We start from the raw sequence: 14,027 nt of genomic DNA, 5'->3' as shown, positions 1-14,027 counted from the left end.
ACACACACACACACACACAGCAACAGTATGAAAACACTCTGACCTAAGACATTTCAGTGGTTACAAGAGAATGTACTTGGAAACAGTAAGAATGGCAGAAGCCTGGAGTGGCTTTCCAGCCAAATGTTTGAGTCCAAGCCTGCATCCACAGGAGTCATTCTGGAGTCAAATGCATGGGTCTGGTCAGAAGTAAATGTGAGAAGGGAAAGGGACTGGTGAGTGATCACATTGACGGGGAAAACAGGGAAGAATGGCTCTGGGGAGCCAGAGGGACTCTGCATGGATGGGAACACAAATTCCCAAGGAATCCACTGCCCCCAAAGTGAAGTGGAAACTGTCAGGGTCCCGGAGCACACACAATTAACTGCTGGAATGAAATCAGCACACCTGCCTCGTCCTCCGTGCATACACTCTTCTGGGGACAGCGCCTCTCCTGGCCTCAGCGAGTCCAGAGGTAGATATGGATTCTGGAGCCTCACCTTTGTCTCATGCTGTTCAGTTGGCAAAATTCTCCTGTGTTACATCACAGGATTCTCCCTGTAGTCTGAAGAAGGTTGGAAAGTAGGTATTCTAGTCTCTATTGTCCAGGTTAAAATAAGAAGGTAGAAAAAAGTTGGACAATGTTGTCCCAAACCAGATGGCTGGTGGGTGGCAGGACCAGAAGGCAGACCCAAAGCTCCTGACCCATGACCTGGTCTTTGTCCTTTTTCCTGCAGCACGGCCATGACACTACACATCAATCTCCAGCTTTATGAAAGGCTTAAGCTCACGTGGTCTGCAATATGCCCTCTATGCCACACAAACATAGAGCTACTCAAAAATCCACAATAATTCCTTAGTCATCTTTGCTTTCATGAGTTAGAGGTAAGTGAGCGAAACAATGAAGCACGTTGTGTCTGATGGTCCTGGACTCCTCACCTTTCTTTATTTAGTTCTAGTATTGACTTCCATCACCTCCGTGATGGCAATGCTTCTTCTCCCAAACCAATCATTAAGAGTCTTGAAGGAAAACCTGTTTTAAGAGTTAACACAACAAGCATTGGGAGACAAGTACTATTGCTGGACCCTGGGGATACACAAAAGAAAGGCAGGACCTATGTCAGAGAAGGTCCCTTGCTGATGGGAGAGACAAAGGTCAACAAAAGCAGTGATCATTGCCAAGATGGAGATGGGAGAAATCTGTGCAAAGCACCTGAGGTGAGACATACTACAGGCTCTGCCCTCCTCTCTCCCCACCTTCAGGCTCCTTCTTTGGAGCAGGTTACAAGGTTGCTCCAGGGGCAGGTTCTGGAGACCTATCCCCGGAAGTGTGAGAGTCTGGAGCTCTGGAGCGATGGCATCACTTCTCTCTGCCAGACCTAGCCCAAGATCACACAGCTCCTTACTCCCTCCCTACCCAGCGTCACGTGCTCTCCTTGATGCAGGGAACTTGCTGCTCAAATAAATATGAAGTAGGGAGACTATAAGAACTGGAATAGCATGGAAGGAAGAAGATCTGGAGGAGCAATCTGGGCATGCACTGGGGCAGGGGAGGTGGCCATGAGGGACGACGTGGGGCATGGGCCAGATAGGATCCCAGGTGTTGCAGGGTGGATTTGAGGACCTTATGGACTTTCAACTGAGGGAGCTAGAGAGGAGGATAAGCCTACGTGCAGCGTGCATCTGTGCTTTTCCCGGGGTCAGGCAAAATCCAGCAGGGCTCAGAGGGAGAGGTTTTAGGAAAGGGCAATTGCAGGGGTGCAAGCAATGTGAAGGGAGTACATCAAGAGAAGGCTAGCTGCAGCTGGCCCAACGCTAAAAGGATAGTGGAAAGAAGTAGGGCGACCAGGGCCCACTGAAAACAGAGCCTTGGAGGAGGGGCCACCTGGAAGGCACTGTGCTCACCTTCTGAGAGGTCAGGGTATGAGGAGGGGGCTGAATAAAGGCGAGAACCCCTTGCCTCTCTCATTCTGCCCTCCCTCTGATCCACCAAACCCAACCAGAAGCCAGCCAGTAAGGGGACCCTGAAGAAGGACCCCATACGGGCCAGCCCCAGAGTCAAGAGAAGGACAGAGATGGGCAAATCTGGGGACCAAAGAGCAAACCTGCACTTTTGGTTGGCAATATTTAATGAGCCAAGTGGAAGAAGAAAAACTTTGTAAAAGCAACATTAATTTTAGTCACATGTGCGCCACTTGCTATTATGCCCTAATCAAGACACAGTGCAATAACAATTATAAATGTTATTAAACATAGAAACATCAGCTTGAGTTCGCTGAATTATTCCAGTGTATGACCCATATCTATAACTATTATATAGCTATAAATATTGTATGTATAGCACATCGCATTTGGTGGCTTATCTACAGTAAAACTTTTGGCTCTCAAGTTATATACATGAGGAGAAACATCAGTGAGGAATCTTTAGTCCTCCTAGATACATTGTATAATCTGGAATTTACCAGGATTCCCCTTTGGGGGAACAGTTTGCACTAGATAATATCCCAAAATAGCAGTGATTTGCTTTTCCTGTCTCTTTCATGAAAGTCATCTTTAGAATTGACCTTCAGCTCATGGAGCTGCTAAAGGCATCTCTAAGCCCACCACAATCTCTTGGAGCTAAGGGTCGTGGGTCCCTGAAGGAGAGGTCACGTCTCTCACACAGAGGTCACAAAGTGGCGGGATTAGGACTCCCACTCTGCCCAAGCCCTTCCCTACCGCCTGCTTGTCCCATCAGCCTTCCTGTAACCATGGAACCACAGACCGGGCATGCTTAGCAACCTTCTCCTGGAGAGCTAGGGCAGTTTTAGAAGGGAATTACAATATAGGAATGATAAAGGATGACATTTCAGTTAACTTGCACTCTCTCTTGAATCTCAGGGGAGCCACCTTTTAAAAGGTCTCAACCACTAGGTCCTACCCCTTGAGCAATGTCCCAAGGTTATGCCCACAAATGCTGTCCTAAAGTGTGACCTGGGGGGAATCCTTGTGGTTTCCCTGCTCTTGTATTCCAATCCTGCAGCCTGGGGGAAAGGTTCCTATTCTGGGGGTCGGGATCCCCGTATACCCTCAATTCTTTTTCAATATTCTCATGAGCTCTAGGCGTCCTGGCCACTTATTTAGTTGATCTATTAAAGCAAGCTCATCTCCCAAGGACAAATCTTGATTTTTCCTGTGAGAGTGAAATCTAAATCCATGTGGAAGGGAAAAGAAAAACATTTACCCAATTAATTAGCAAGGCTGTCTTGACCTTTGAATCAATGGACCCCAATTATCAGGATGAGCAACTTTTGTTTGTATCTCTTGTTCTGCATGAGAAGCCTGGGCACATCTCAAGAAAACTACACCAGTGTTTGAGGGCTTCTCTATTTCAAGGAGAGCTTCTGTCCTTATTTAAATCCAGTAGTTCCCCTTTCCTGAGCAGGGGATAGCCAACATCTAGGTGGACTTGATGAAGTGGCAGCCAGAGATTCAGGCTTGTGGTTAGGAGTGGCTGCAAAGCTTACAGGTCCAGTGCTAAGTGAAAATGCAAGTCCCCTTTTACAAAAATTATTTTGAACTCCCAGATGGCAAAGGCAGAGCACCCGTCCAGGAGCAAGGCTTTCTGAGCACGGGGTCCTGTGAGAATGCACAGGTCACACACCCATCAGGCCAGCCCTGCTTGGAGTCTCCAGGTGGTTTGTATCCCAGGGCATGCAAACAAACAAAAACATAAACTTAACAGCAGATACTCTGCACATGACTGGCCTGAGCCGAGGAGTACTCTAACCCAACAAGGACTCTAACCCAACAGAGCAATGCTACCCTGGTCACTGGGCCAGAATGTGGTGACTCGAGAGGCCTTGGGAGATTTCCAGGAGTGCTCAGAATAAGAGCCTCAGAGAACCTTCCTTGGCTGCTAGGACCACCTCAGCTTTCTCCAACCCTTTCTTGCAACAGCCCACGTTTGCCCTTTCCCTTGGATAGTCAGACCACCCCTGATGCACATGTGCTCTCCCTATCTGCTTGCATGGTCCAGCGCAGAGCTCCTGCTGCAGCATGGGAAGGAAGCCTCTTGATCTGGGCAGGTAGCTCCGAAGCTTCCTGATCAGCTCCAAGGCCAAGTGGCTCTGGAGGAATGGAGTCCACATCTCCTAACCCTTTGGCCTGTTGATTCCACAGCATGTGCTGAACCCGTAAAAGGTGGCCAGTAGTGCCAGTGAGAAGGTATTAGATGGTTCTACCAGCCAAATTAGGATGCTTATTGATGAAGAGGATGGGTGCTGGGGTCCATGGTCTGTTACGCTTGAGCAGTGGAGGGAAGAAGAGGAGAACAGTGGTCTGTGGTCTCCAGGCAGCTTCACATTCTACTTACTGGGATTAAACCCAGCCAAAGGGCAATCAGGTGATGTTTTATGCGGCGTTTGCTTCCATAACTATAAAATGAATGCTCAGGCTATTGTATCTGTAACTCTCCCATATGCCCCAAAATCAGTGGGTTCTTTTTTACCTCTGGAAATGAAAAGTACATTTTAAACGTGGAGTGAGAGTGAAGTAAATTCTTTTTAATAGCAGTTATTTTTTTTAAGGATCAAATAGTGTTATCGGAAAGCTATTTTCAAGGCCTGATTTTGGCTACACTGTTCTTCCCATTATAAATAAGACTCTATTATGAGCTTGATCTTCAGTCTGCAAGAAGTGGTAATTCTGCTACAAAGTTTTTCTTTGACCTGAAATTTCATTTTTCTACTTTGCATCATCCTCCCTGGCAAATTGCTGGTTCCTCATTAGTGGAAGACATCTCCTTGAGGAGGCTGGAATGAGCACTACCTCTGGGGACTCCAGTGGAAATTGATCTAATTGTCACAAGTTTCTCACGCTAAGTACCTGAAAACTTTGGAGAATAAAAGAAGGAGATCCTTTTAAGTAATCATGCATAGCTCTGTGCTACTAAGAAGTGGGGGTGGGGGGGGGAAGCCAACAACAACAAAAACTCGAAAGCCTGTCAATCCTGATGATTTTTTTTCTGACCTTTAGAAAGATCTTGTGGAATTCTTCTTTTCATGACTGGAGGTCTTTATCTAGCTTAAAATTTGTTCTAGATAAACGGGCAGAAGGCAAATGGGATAGTTTACCAACACAGAGCTATCGGGAGCTGCCACGCAGGATCTCCTGGTATGCGGGCTCCTCTCCAGTCATTTGTGCCATATCCAGTGGAGAGCTTCTTGTTCATTTACACTGATGATCTAGAAAAATATTTCTAAGTTGACCATCCCATCAACTTCCCTTTGTACTCCAACAAAATATCTACCAACCTTGCTGCAAGAACATTTTTCAATCTGCCCCAACTTCTTTTCTCCAAACCGATCAGGAAAAAGGACAAAGTATGTGAGGAGGACCTAACTGAATGCTTGAGGACCACAAAAGACCAAAACCTGTAGTGACAGGCACACTATTGATACCAGTCCAGGACAGAGGGACCATTCAGAGCAAACATGGAGGGTGACCAATTTCAGGATTAGACATCAAAACATTTGCGGTGGTGCTTCTCAATTGCCAATTACAGCTGCTTGTACAACTCAGTTACCAAAAGCATTGTGGTGTGCCTTGATGAATAAACACTTATGACTAATTGGAAAATGTATTTCTAGAGTACCGTGTTGCCATCCTATACAGCTCTTCTATTACTGTGTCCTGGCATCCTGCCCATCGAGAACAGCACACTTTCCTTTGAATAAGGCTTAGATGCGATAGGCTGCCTCTTTCTTGCCTCCACCTGCTTTAACAACACAGATGATTATTCAACTACTTTCTCTACCCTTTGATGCCTTCTCTGCTTTTTGTTTTGGGGGTTTTTGTTGTTGTTGTTTGTACCATTCAAAAAATCTGGCTGTTGGAACCTCCAAAATTACTAACTCTCTGAAAATAGGCCTTTAAAGCCTCACTTTGCATCCAGTTTATAAAAATGTTTCTCATAAGCACAGTTAGGAGTATTAAGGGGAAAATGGCAATGTCCTTTCAGGCAGTTTTTTCATTTCTTTATATTAAAGGAGAATTTAAGCAAATTCAAGTTAATGCAAAATATCTGCGTGCGTGTGTACACATGCACACACAACACAAAAGGATATGGATCAAAGGTAATGACAACTGATTCTAAATATTGTGGTTAAAGTGATTTTTGTCTGCATTTCCTAATTTTTTATCTAGAGCACGTATCAAGGATGTCATCAGAAAAATACAGGTAAAATGACATTAAATGCCATTTTCTTTACATGGGATCATTTTCCAGACACAGAGTTTATCATGGAAACTAGAAGTATTATTTTTATTTTTTTAATATTTTTATTCTTTTCTTTTCTTTTTTTTTATTTTTGTTTTTCTGGAGAGTGAGTGAAGAGAAGAGGGATCCATTAGAAAATAAATTCTTATCCATATTTCTGGAAGTATCTACCAGCTTTTTCTCAGCCTCATTTTCAGGGGCACAGACTGAGGCGGGGAGTGAATGGTTGCCACTCACTCCCTCTCCATGCCTTCTTCTGTCTGCTGGCAAACTTATGCTATCTAACCAAAGAGGCAACAATGACTCCAAGAAATGGAATTTTTCCTGGAATGGTTTGTCTGAAACTTAGGATGTGACAGTGTTGTGTCTTCTGGAGATTTACCATTTAATTACATATATACAAGTTTTATATTTTATATATGATTATATACATATGATTAAATAGGATATATTTTATATATGATTACCTACCTATAGTAACTGCTTGAAAATATAAAAAGAGATAAAGAGTATAGGGCAGATTCTGAGTATTTAAAACTTCCCTTCTATTGAGAGGGAAGGTAGAATAGGGAGGTAAGAGAGAGAAGACACTAGAAAACCAGTAGAGAAGAGAAATATATTAACGTTTCAATGAAGTTTAACAAAACATATTTTTGTCATATATAAAAACAGTCCTATTATAGATTTGGGCATCAAAATGATGAATTTTGGTGTGCCTGGATGGCTCAGTCAGTGAATGACCACGTCTTGCTTTCAGCTCAGGTAATGGGATAGTGCTCCTCACGGGCTCCATGTTCAGTGGGGAGTCCGCTGGAGGTTCTCTCTCCCTCCCTGTCTGCCTCTCCCCCCACACACATGCACATGCTTACTCTCTCGGTCACATGAATTAATTAATTACTTAAATCTTTAAAAAAAAAAGATGAATTTTGCAAAACTCTGAAAGTCTATGCTACCCTCAGCAAGACCTGTGAATCCGAATCCTTTATTTACTTGGGAATTGTGAGGCTTTAATAGGAGGGGAGAGAGTTGTATGGGTAAAAGGCCTGTCAAAGTTTAACTTCATGGAAAAAAAGGATATGTAACTATGCTGGACAAGAACGTCTTCTAAAGGAATTAAAATTCTCCTCTTGTCTAAATAATTTACATTTGATAACCTATCACAGAAGTCTTTGCCAAGTTTCACTATAGTGTTGCATCCCTAGAGACAATAGGGGCATTAGGTGCTGGAAAAATAACCAGAGTAAAATCTTCTCCCTCAAAGGGGTGATGCTAAGTCTCAACCAATGGGCCGTGTTGTGATGTCAGCCCGTTTTCTCCCATCCAAACACTAACCAGGCCTGATCCTGCTGAGTTAGATTAGAAGAGATTTGCTGTGTTCAGGGTGGCATGGCATTAGACAGGCATTTCCCATTATCTGTACTTAATAATTTCCCGGGGTTTCCAAAGTAATGCTACGTCCTGTCAGATGTGACATGCATATCTGGTAAATGGGGTGAGACTCAATCTATATCATAACCCAGTGGTACAGTAGGGTCCAACATATACTGAGCACTGAATATATTTAAAGTATTTTAATGGAACTCTACGGAATGGCAAAATGAGCAAAATACGGTTCCTTCAAACAGATGTTCCCAGCATGAAATAGCTTAGACTATGACATGCTTTAATGACAGTGCCCACATCAGAAAATAATCATAAACAAGAACAACTATAAAAGAGTCAGTCACAGAAAGAAGAGTCCTAGCAATAAAAGGTGAACACCTTTGCAATTTCACCGGGAGCAGGGGAAGGAGATAACCTTCATTGCACCATCATGCGCATGTTCCCGCCCTCTGGCACGGGCTTTCCTGCTCCATTTTTGAGGACTTCTGCAACAACTCCGGGATGTGGGTTGTGTTGCCTTTACATCCACTCAACAGATAAGGAAACTGAGGCTCAGGAGTGCAATGGAGATCATGGAAAAAGAAACTAAGTTACAAGTTTCTCCTCCTAACCGGAAGGCAAAGGGGTTCTTCCTTCCTCAGCCAGGCCAGGGTCTTCTGGGCCACAGAAGCTGGGGAATGGGGAGGGAGAAGAGCTGAGTCAAAGACAGAAGAAGAGAGGAGAGGAGAGAATCCGTGTGGGCTGACACAGAAGGGTTCTGAGGAATTTGCTATGAGAAAAGAAGCCTCAAGATGGAAACATTAAAAGGGAAAGAGATGAAAAGATGGATGGCAAACATATTGTGTTGGCCATTAGAAATGTCTTCTCCCTTCAAACTATTTAAAAGAATGCCAGCAAAGACTTAACTGTGTTTCATTGGTGCCAGAATTATGTTTTAATGCCAGAACAATGTTTCTGGAATTGTGGCATTGCACTCAACTGGGGCCAAGAGGTGGTGGGATTTAGAAAGATTCCTGTCACTTACGAGACATATGGATGATGTTTGGACCTTTCACAGCAAGAGAGAACTCTGTGGAGGCTGTTCATGTGGAGATGCCTGAATTGTGGATGGGAGGGGGAGTACCCAGAAGTCTCTCCCTGCCATCTAGACCCTTCTTCTTGGCATGGCACAGCAACTATTCCCTAGACCAGAGCAAGGGGAAGGAACATACTTTTCCACCAAAGATGGGGTTAAAACTGAAGCAAGGCAATTTCAGGAGACAGATAAAAATATTTCAGTCATACAAAACGATGGAGATATCCTTATCAAGACAGGATGTGAGAAGCGATGCCACTCTTCCACTGTAATGGACCTCACATCTTTCAAGGATTCATTTAGCAATATTAGGTTGGAAATCCATTTAGCTTTGAGTCAGTGGGACCACACAGATACAATTACAAGTATCAGTTTTCATTATTGTATTTGCAGATTTAAGTGGCATATTTACATCCTGTCTGCATGGGAACTTGATAAACAGCTCTCCCAAATTAGATTGGAATGCCGAGCAGCACAAGTTCTTTCTGTGGATTTCTACAGTGAGCGCTGGCATCAGGGTCCAGTAGCTCTCATTGGCCCTGTGTTCTTGCTGCCTCCGTTTAGCTGTTCGGCTTGACAGCAAGAGTGCTGACAGCCCAGCTGAATTCCCTAAACTCTGATTTTCTATCAGACGAAAAGATGACAAATGAGGTTTTCACTCCTGTTGATGAGCACATCACGAAAATGACATAATGGTGTAATTTTTCGCCCGAAGACAAGGAAAAAAATGTATTGGAAATCACTGTGTTTCATGTTTTTGTTCCCTTTCCACCTTCATCTGACCACAGTTGTCACTCAGAACTCTAAAGAGGAGCAGAAATGGATGCCATGGCGGAGTGGCTGCCATGGTGTGTGTCAGTGACAAGGTCGGACTTGTCAATGCCCGGGACATGCTTCTCTTATTGAGAGGGGTTATCCCAGAAACATTTTACAGGCTGTTAACTGACATTGGAAATTGGATGTGACACCCCAAATGACATCTCTTGGGGAGAAAGCTTGACAGACAGCCATCTAGAGAAATAACAACTTCTCTTGATGCACCACCTAAAACAATACTTGGGCAGTGTACGCGAGTTCTCCAATCTCTGCAATATCGCTCTTGACCCACTCTTCTGACAGTGAGCCCAGATTGACCTTTTCAGTTACTTAGGCTGACGTTGTTGGCAAAGTGAGCATCAAGGTGAACAGTTTTGTGGAGATTTATTTTTTTTTAAATCTTATGAAAGGTCATCCAGTGTCACCCCCTGAGCCAGAGCTCAGCCTGGGCCCACACTCGGGTTCAGTGGGAAAGAATCACTGAATGGGAAGGCCCTGGCTTTTACCTCCAAGGCCAGGGCAGGATTCCCAGAGAACTGATGCCACTGCAGCCTCATGCCAATCCGATGGAAGGTCTGTGACGTCCCCACAAGGTTCCCAACTTCAGTCAGGAAGTTTGCTGTCAGGGTGTTGGGTAGAATTTTATCTTAAACAACATTCTAAAGTCAGTAGGTGAGGCCAACAGTGTTCACCATCAAAATCACCATTCAAACACAGGTAGATAGCTCAGTGGTAGAGCATTTGACTGCAAACACAGGCAGATTTACTCTTCTCCTTTAGTACAGGTCAGCATTTTCTTGGTTTAATAAAAGATTCAGTGAGCTTGTATCTCTGGCTACACTTTTACACTCTGAGGGACATTCAGAAACCAAGAACATCCCATCTTACACTCAGATCCTGCCCCCATGAGTAAACAAGACTTTTATCTGTGGCACAATTGAAATGGTTTTCGATCTACTTCTCTATGCCTTATGCAAACATCTGAGTTCTCACATTAAATACATGAAGTGAGGTGACCTCCTGGGTACCTAGTGGAAAACCTTGAAAGGCTTAAAAGACTGATTTAGAAAAAAGCCAAGTGCTTCAGATTTATTAAAAAAGAAATTTTCTACAAAGCAAAACTACAATGAGATAACATCTCACACCAGTCAGAATGGCTAAAATGAACAACACAGGAAACAACAGATGTTGGAGAGGATGCAGAGAAAGGGGAATGCATTACCCTGTTGGGAATGCAAACTGGGCCAGCCACTCTGGAAAACAGTATGAAGTTTCTTCAGAAAGTTAAAAATAGAACTACCCTATGATCCAGCAATCACACTACTGGTATTTACCCAAACGATACAAAAATACTGATTCGAAGGGATACATGCACCCTGATATTTATAACAGCACTATCAACAATAGCCCAATTATGCAAAGACCCCAAACATCCAATGACTAATGAGTGGATAATGAAGATGGGTGTGTGTGTGTGTGTGGAGATATAGATATAGATATACAGATATGTGTATACAAGGGACTACTCTGCAGCCATAAGAAAGAAGGTAATCTTACCAATCACAATTAAATGGATGGAACTGGAGAGTATGATTCTAAGGGAAATAAGTCAGAGAAAGACAAATACCATATGATTTCACTCATATGCAGAATTTGAAAAACAAAACAGATGACTATGGGTGGGAGAAAGAGAAACCAAGAAACAGACTCTTAACTACAGAGAACAAACTGAGGGTTACCAGAGGGAGTGGGGGGGAGGGATAGGTGAACTAGGTGATGACGATGAAGGAGGCACTTGTGATGAGCACTGGGTGTTGTATGGAAGTGACGAATCACAAAATTCCACATCTCCGACTAATAGCACACTGTATGTTAACAAACTGGAATTTAAATAAAAACTGGAAAGAAAAAGGTAATTTCCTTCAGACGCACACACTCTATGGCTCAGAGGCTTGCTGGAAAAATCTTTCCTGATATACTAGTCTACCACTGGATATTATTTTTGCTTGTCACTCACAAACCTGGATTCTGCAGCCCAACCTATTTGGCCACTTTGGTAGGAACATATGACTTAGGATTTCCCCATGAAAAGACAGAATGTATCAAAGACCCTATTTTTTTTTTCACACTTCCTTGCATCCATACCCTTTGGAAGTGCCCTCCTACACTGCCTGGAGGCTAGGCCATGTAATGTGCTTTAGCCAGTAAGACAATAGCAAATTTGACATAAGCAGAGACTTGAAAGAACTCTTTTGTACTTTTCTGTTCCCTCTCTTTGCCTCCTGCTATGACCATGAGAATATGACCAGGCTAGCCTGCTGGAGGAATGTGAGAGACACATGGTGGGTAAGGGAGGGTCGAGATGCTGGGACAAGAGCCAGCACCAGTGCAGCTGAGTTCAGATGGCTAAGTCCCCAGTTGACTGCCCACCAAGACCTGAACACCAGCTTGACCCACCTGCCCCGTTGAAGTCACCATCCTGCACACACATGAGCAATGAAAGCTTACTACTAGCTCTACCCAGTTGTGTGGTTGTTATTCAGCACTTCTGGTGGCCACGGGCCCCTGACCTTCCCCACATCTCAGTGTCGTTTTTGGCATAAGTGACATCAAGAAATGTTTGTGGGGGGAAAATGTATATAGAAAAGAAAAAAAATGTATAGTAAAAAAAAGGGCTTTAGGGGCTATCTGCTTAATAGACATTTTCAAATCTTTTTAAAGCAGGAAGTAAGGAAAACATATCCAGACCCAGAATATATGAAATGGGTTAAAAGTAGTTAAAGTATGTACATGGGAGAGTCAACAATGAAACCTCACCACTACTTCTCACCCATTAGCCTCCCAGGGGCACCTACTCAGGGTTGTAGGGATCTTTGGGTATTGTTTGAAAACCATTTCTTGCGTTACAGACAAGGGGACCAAGACCCCAAAGGGCTTAAGCAAGTTAGTCAAAGTCACATACGCAAATCAGGGGCAGAATTAGGACCAGAAACTGGGCTTTCTTATAGGACACTGAAGTCATCAGAAGCTCAAAGTAACTCCATGGGAACATTTCCTGGTGATCTACCAGTAGTAAATTTCATGCCCAATTGTAAATATCAACTCCCAAAGACTATACACTTTGGACCCAACCTTTACACCTTTCTGGACTCCACTGATTGATCATATACACTTGTTCTGGACAGGATTTGGTAACAGGCAATAAACAAGAGAAACCCCTTATTATTACCAGAAATGAAAAATATAAACCATACACAGCTGTACTAATTCCAATGCTGTGGTTCTATTCTCCTCTAGACATTTTCTTTCCCCTAATTAGCTTTTCTCCTCCTGTGGCAGAAGCTCTCTGATCAGCTTCCCTACATAATCCTTGTACCTCATTTTCCTCCTGGCTTTTATACTTTTTCCCTTGAACAAGTTCTCCTGCTGGTTTGTCCAGTTTCTCCAAAACATTCTTATTTCTCACCATGCTGCCTTTTTGTCTCCCTGCTTCTAGTATTATTAAGCTCAGCTTTGCTCATCTTCCTCTCAGTGCAAATATTAGCATATCTATGTTTAAAATCCATGTTTAAAACATTAACAATTTTTCCATAGAAAAAGACATTATAATCCCTAATCTACATAAATTTTACCCGTTTGATCATTCCTTCTTTTTTTTTTTCAGAGCTCTATTAAGAATCCAAATTGGTTATTAATTTACAAAACCAATTTTTAATGTAGTCATCATAGGATACATTACCTCCCAGAGTATCTTACAGCTCTGGAATTGGAAGGTCAATTCAGCTACGTGGTCTGCATAAATTGGTTTTCCTCATTTTCTTGGATATCAATGAAGGAGCCCAAACAGTGGATCCTGTCACCTTGATGATAATGCTAGAATTTTCTAGAGTCATATTTAGGGTGTTCTTCTGTTTACTAAGTGTAAAAATAATAAAGGAAATGGTTTGCAGTTGACTACAAATTCCTCGAGGACAAAAAGATATTCCATAGAAGAGACCATCAGAGAAAGGGGTTTGAACCAACTTGAGAAGTTAATCTTCTCAGCAACCCCACAAACCCCTCAAACTGATGTATTCTAATACATCAGTTTGAGAGACCTTTGGAGAAGGCAATACAGAGCACACATCCTAGAGATCCTGAAGGACTTGAATTAACAAGTGGCTTGGAATTGGATAAAAATAAAGATTTTGTGGAAAACTGGTCACACTGACATATTTGAGCATTGTCATTTCTTTTTTGCCTTTAGGTTAAAGAAAGATGTCATCCATTGTGTTCTTACATAAATGTTTTTCATTTCTATTTAAGCTTTCGGGAGATACATTCATCAAGTAATAGTCACTATGACCGTTAGTTCTATTCTCCACAATTTCCGCACAGATCATTTTGACACTCCATAAATGCCAGCTATCAACAATTACATAAGTAGATCCAACTAAAATCATCAGGATCACATTTTGAAGAGTACAAAGTCAATTTTATACCTTTTGTGACATCCTAATTTTAAGTCACCTTCCC

Source organism: Mustela putorius, unplaced genomic scaffold (assembly GCF_011764305.1).
Source record: "Mustela putorius furo isolate JIRA1106 unplaced genomic scaffold, ASM1176430v1.1 tig00000275_pilon_pilon_pilon, whole genome shotgun sequence".
NCBI classification, from domain to species: Eukaryota; Metazoa; Chordata; class Mammalia; order Carnivora; family Mustelidae; genus Mustela; species Mustela putorius.
This window is presented reverse-complemented; position numbering follows the sequence as displayed.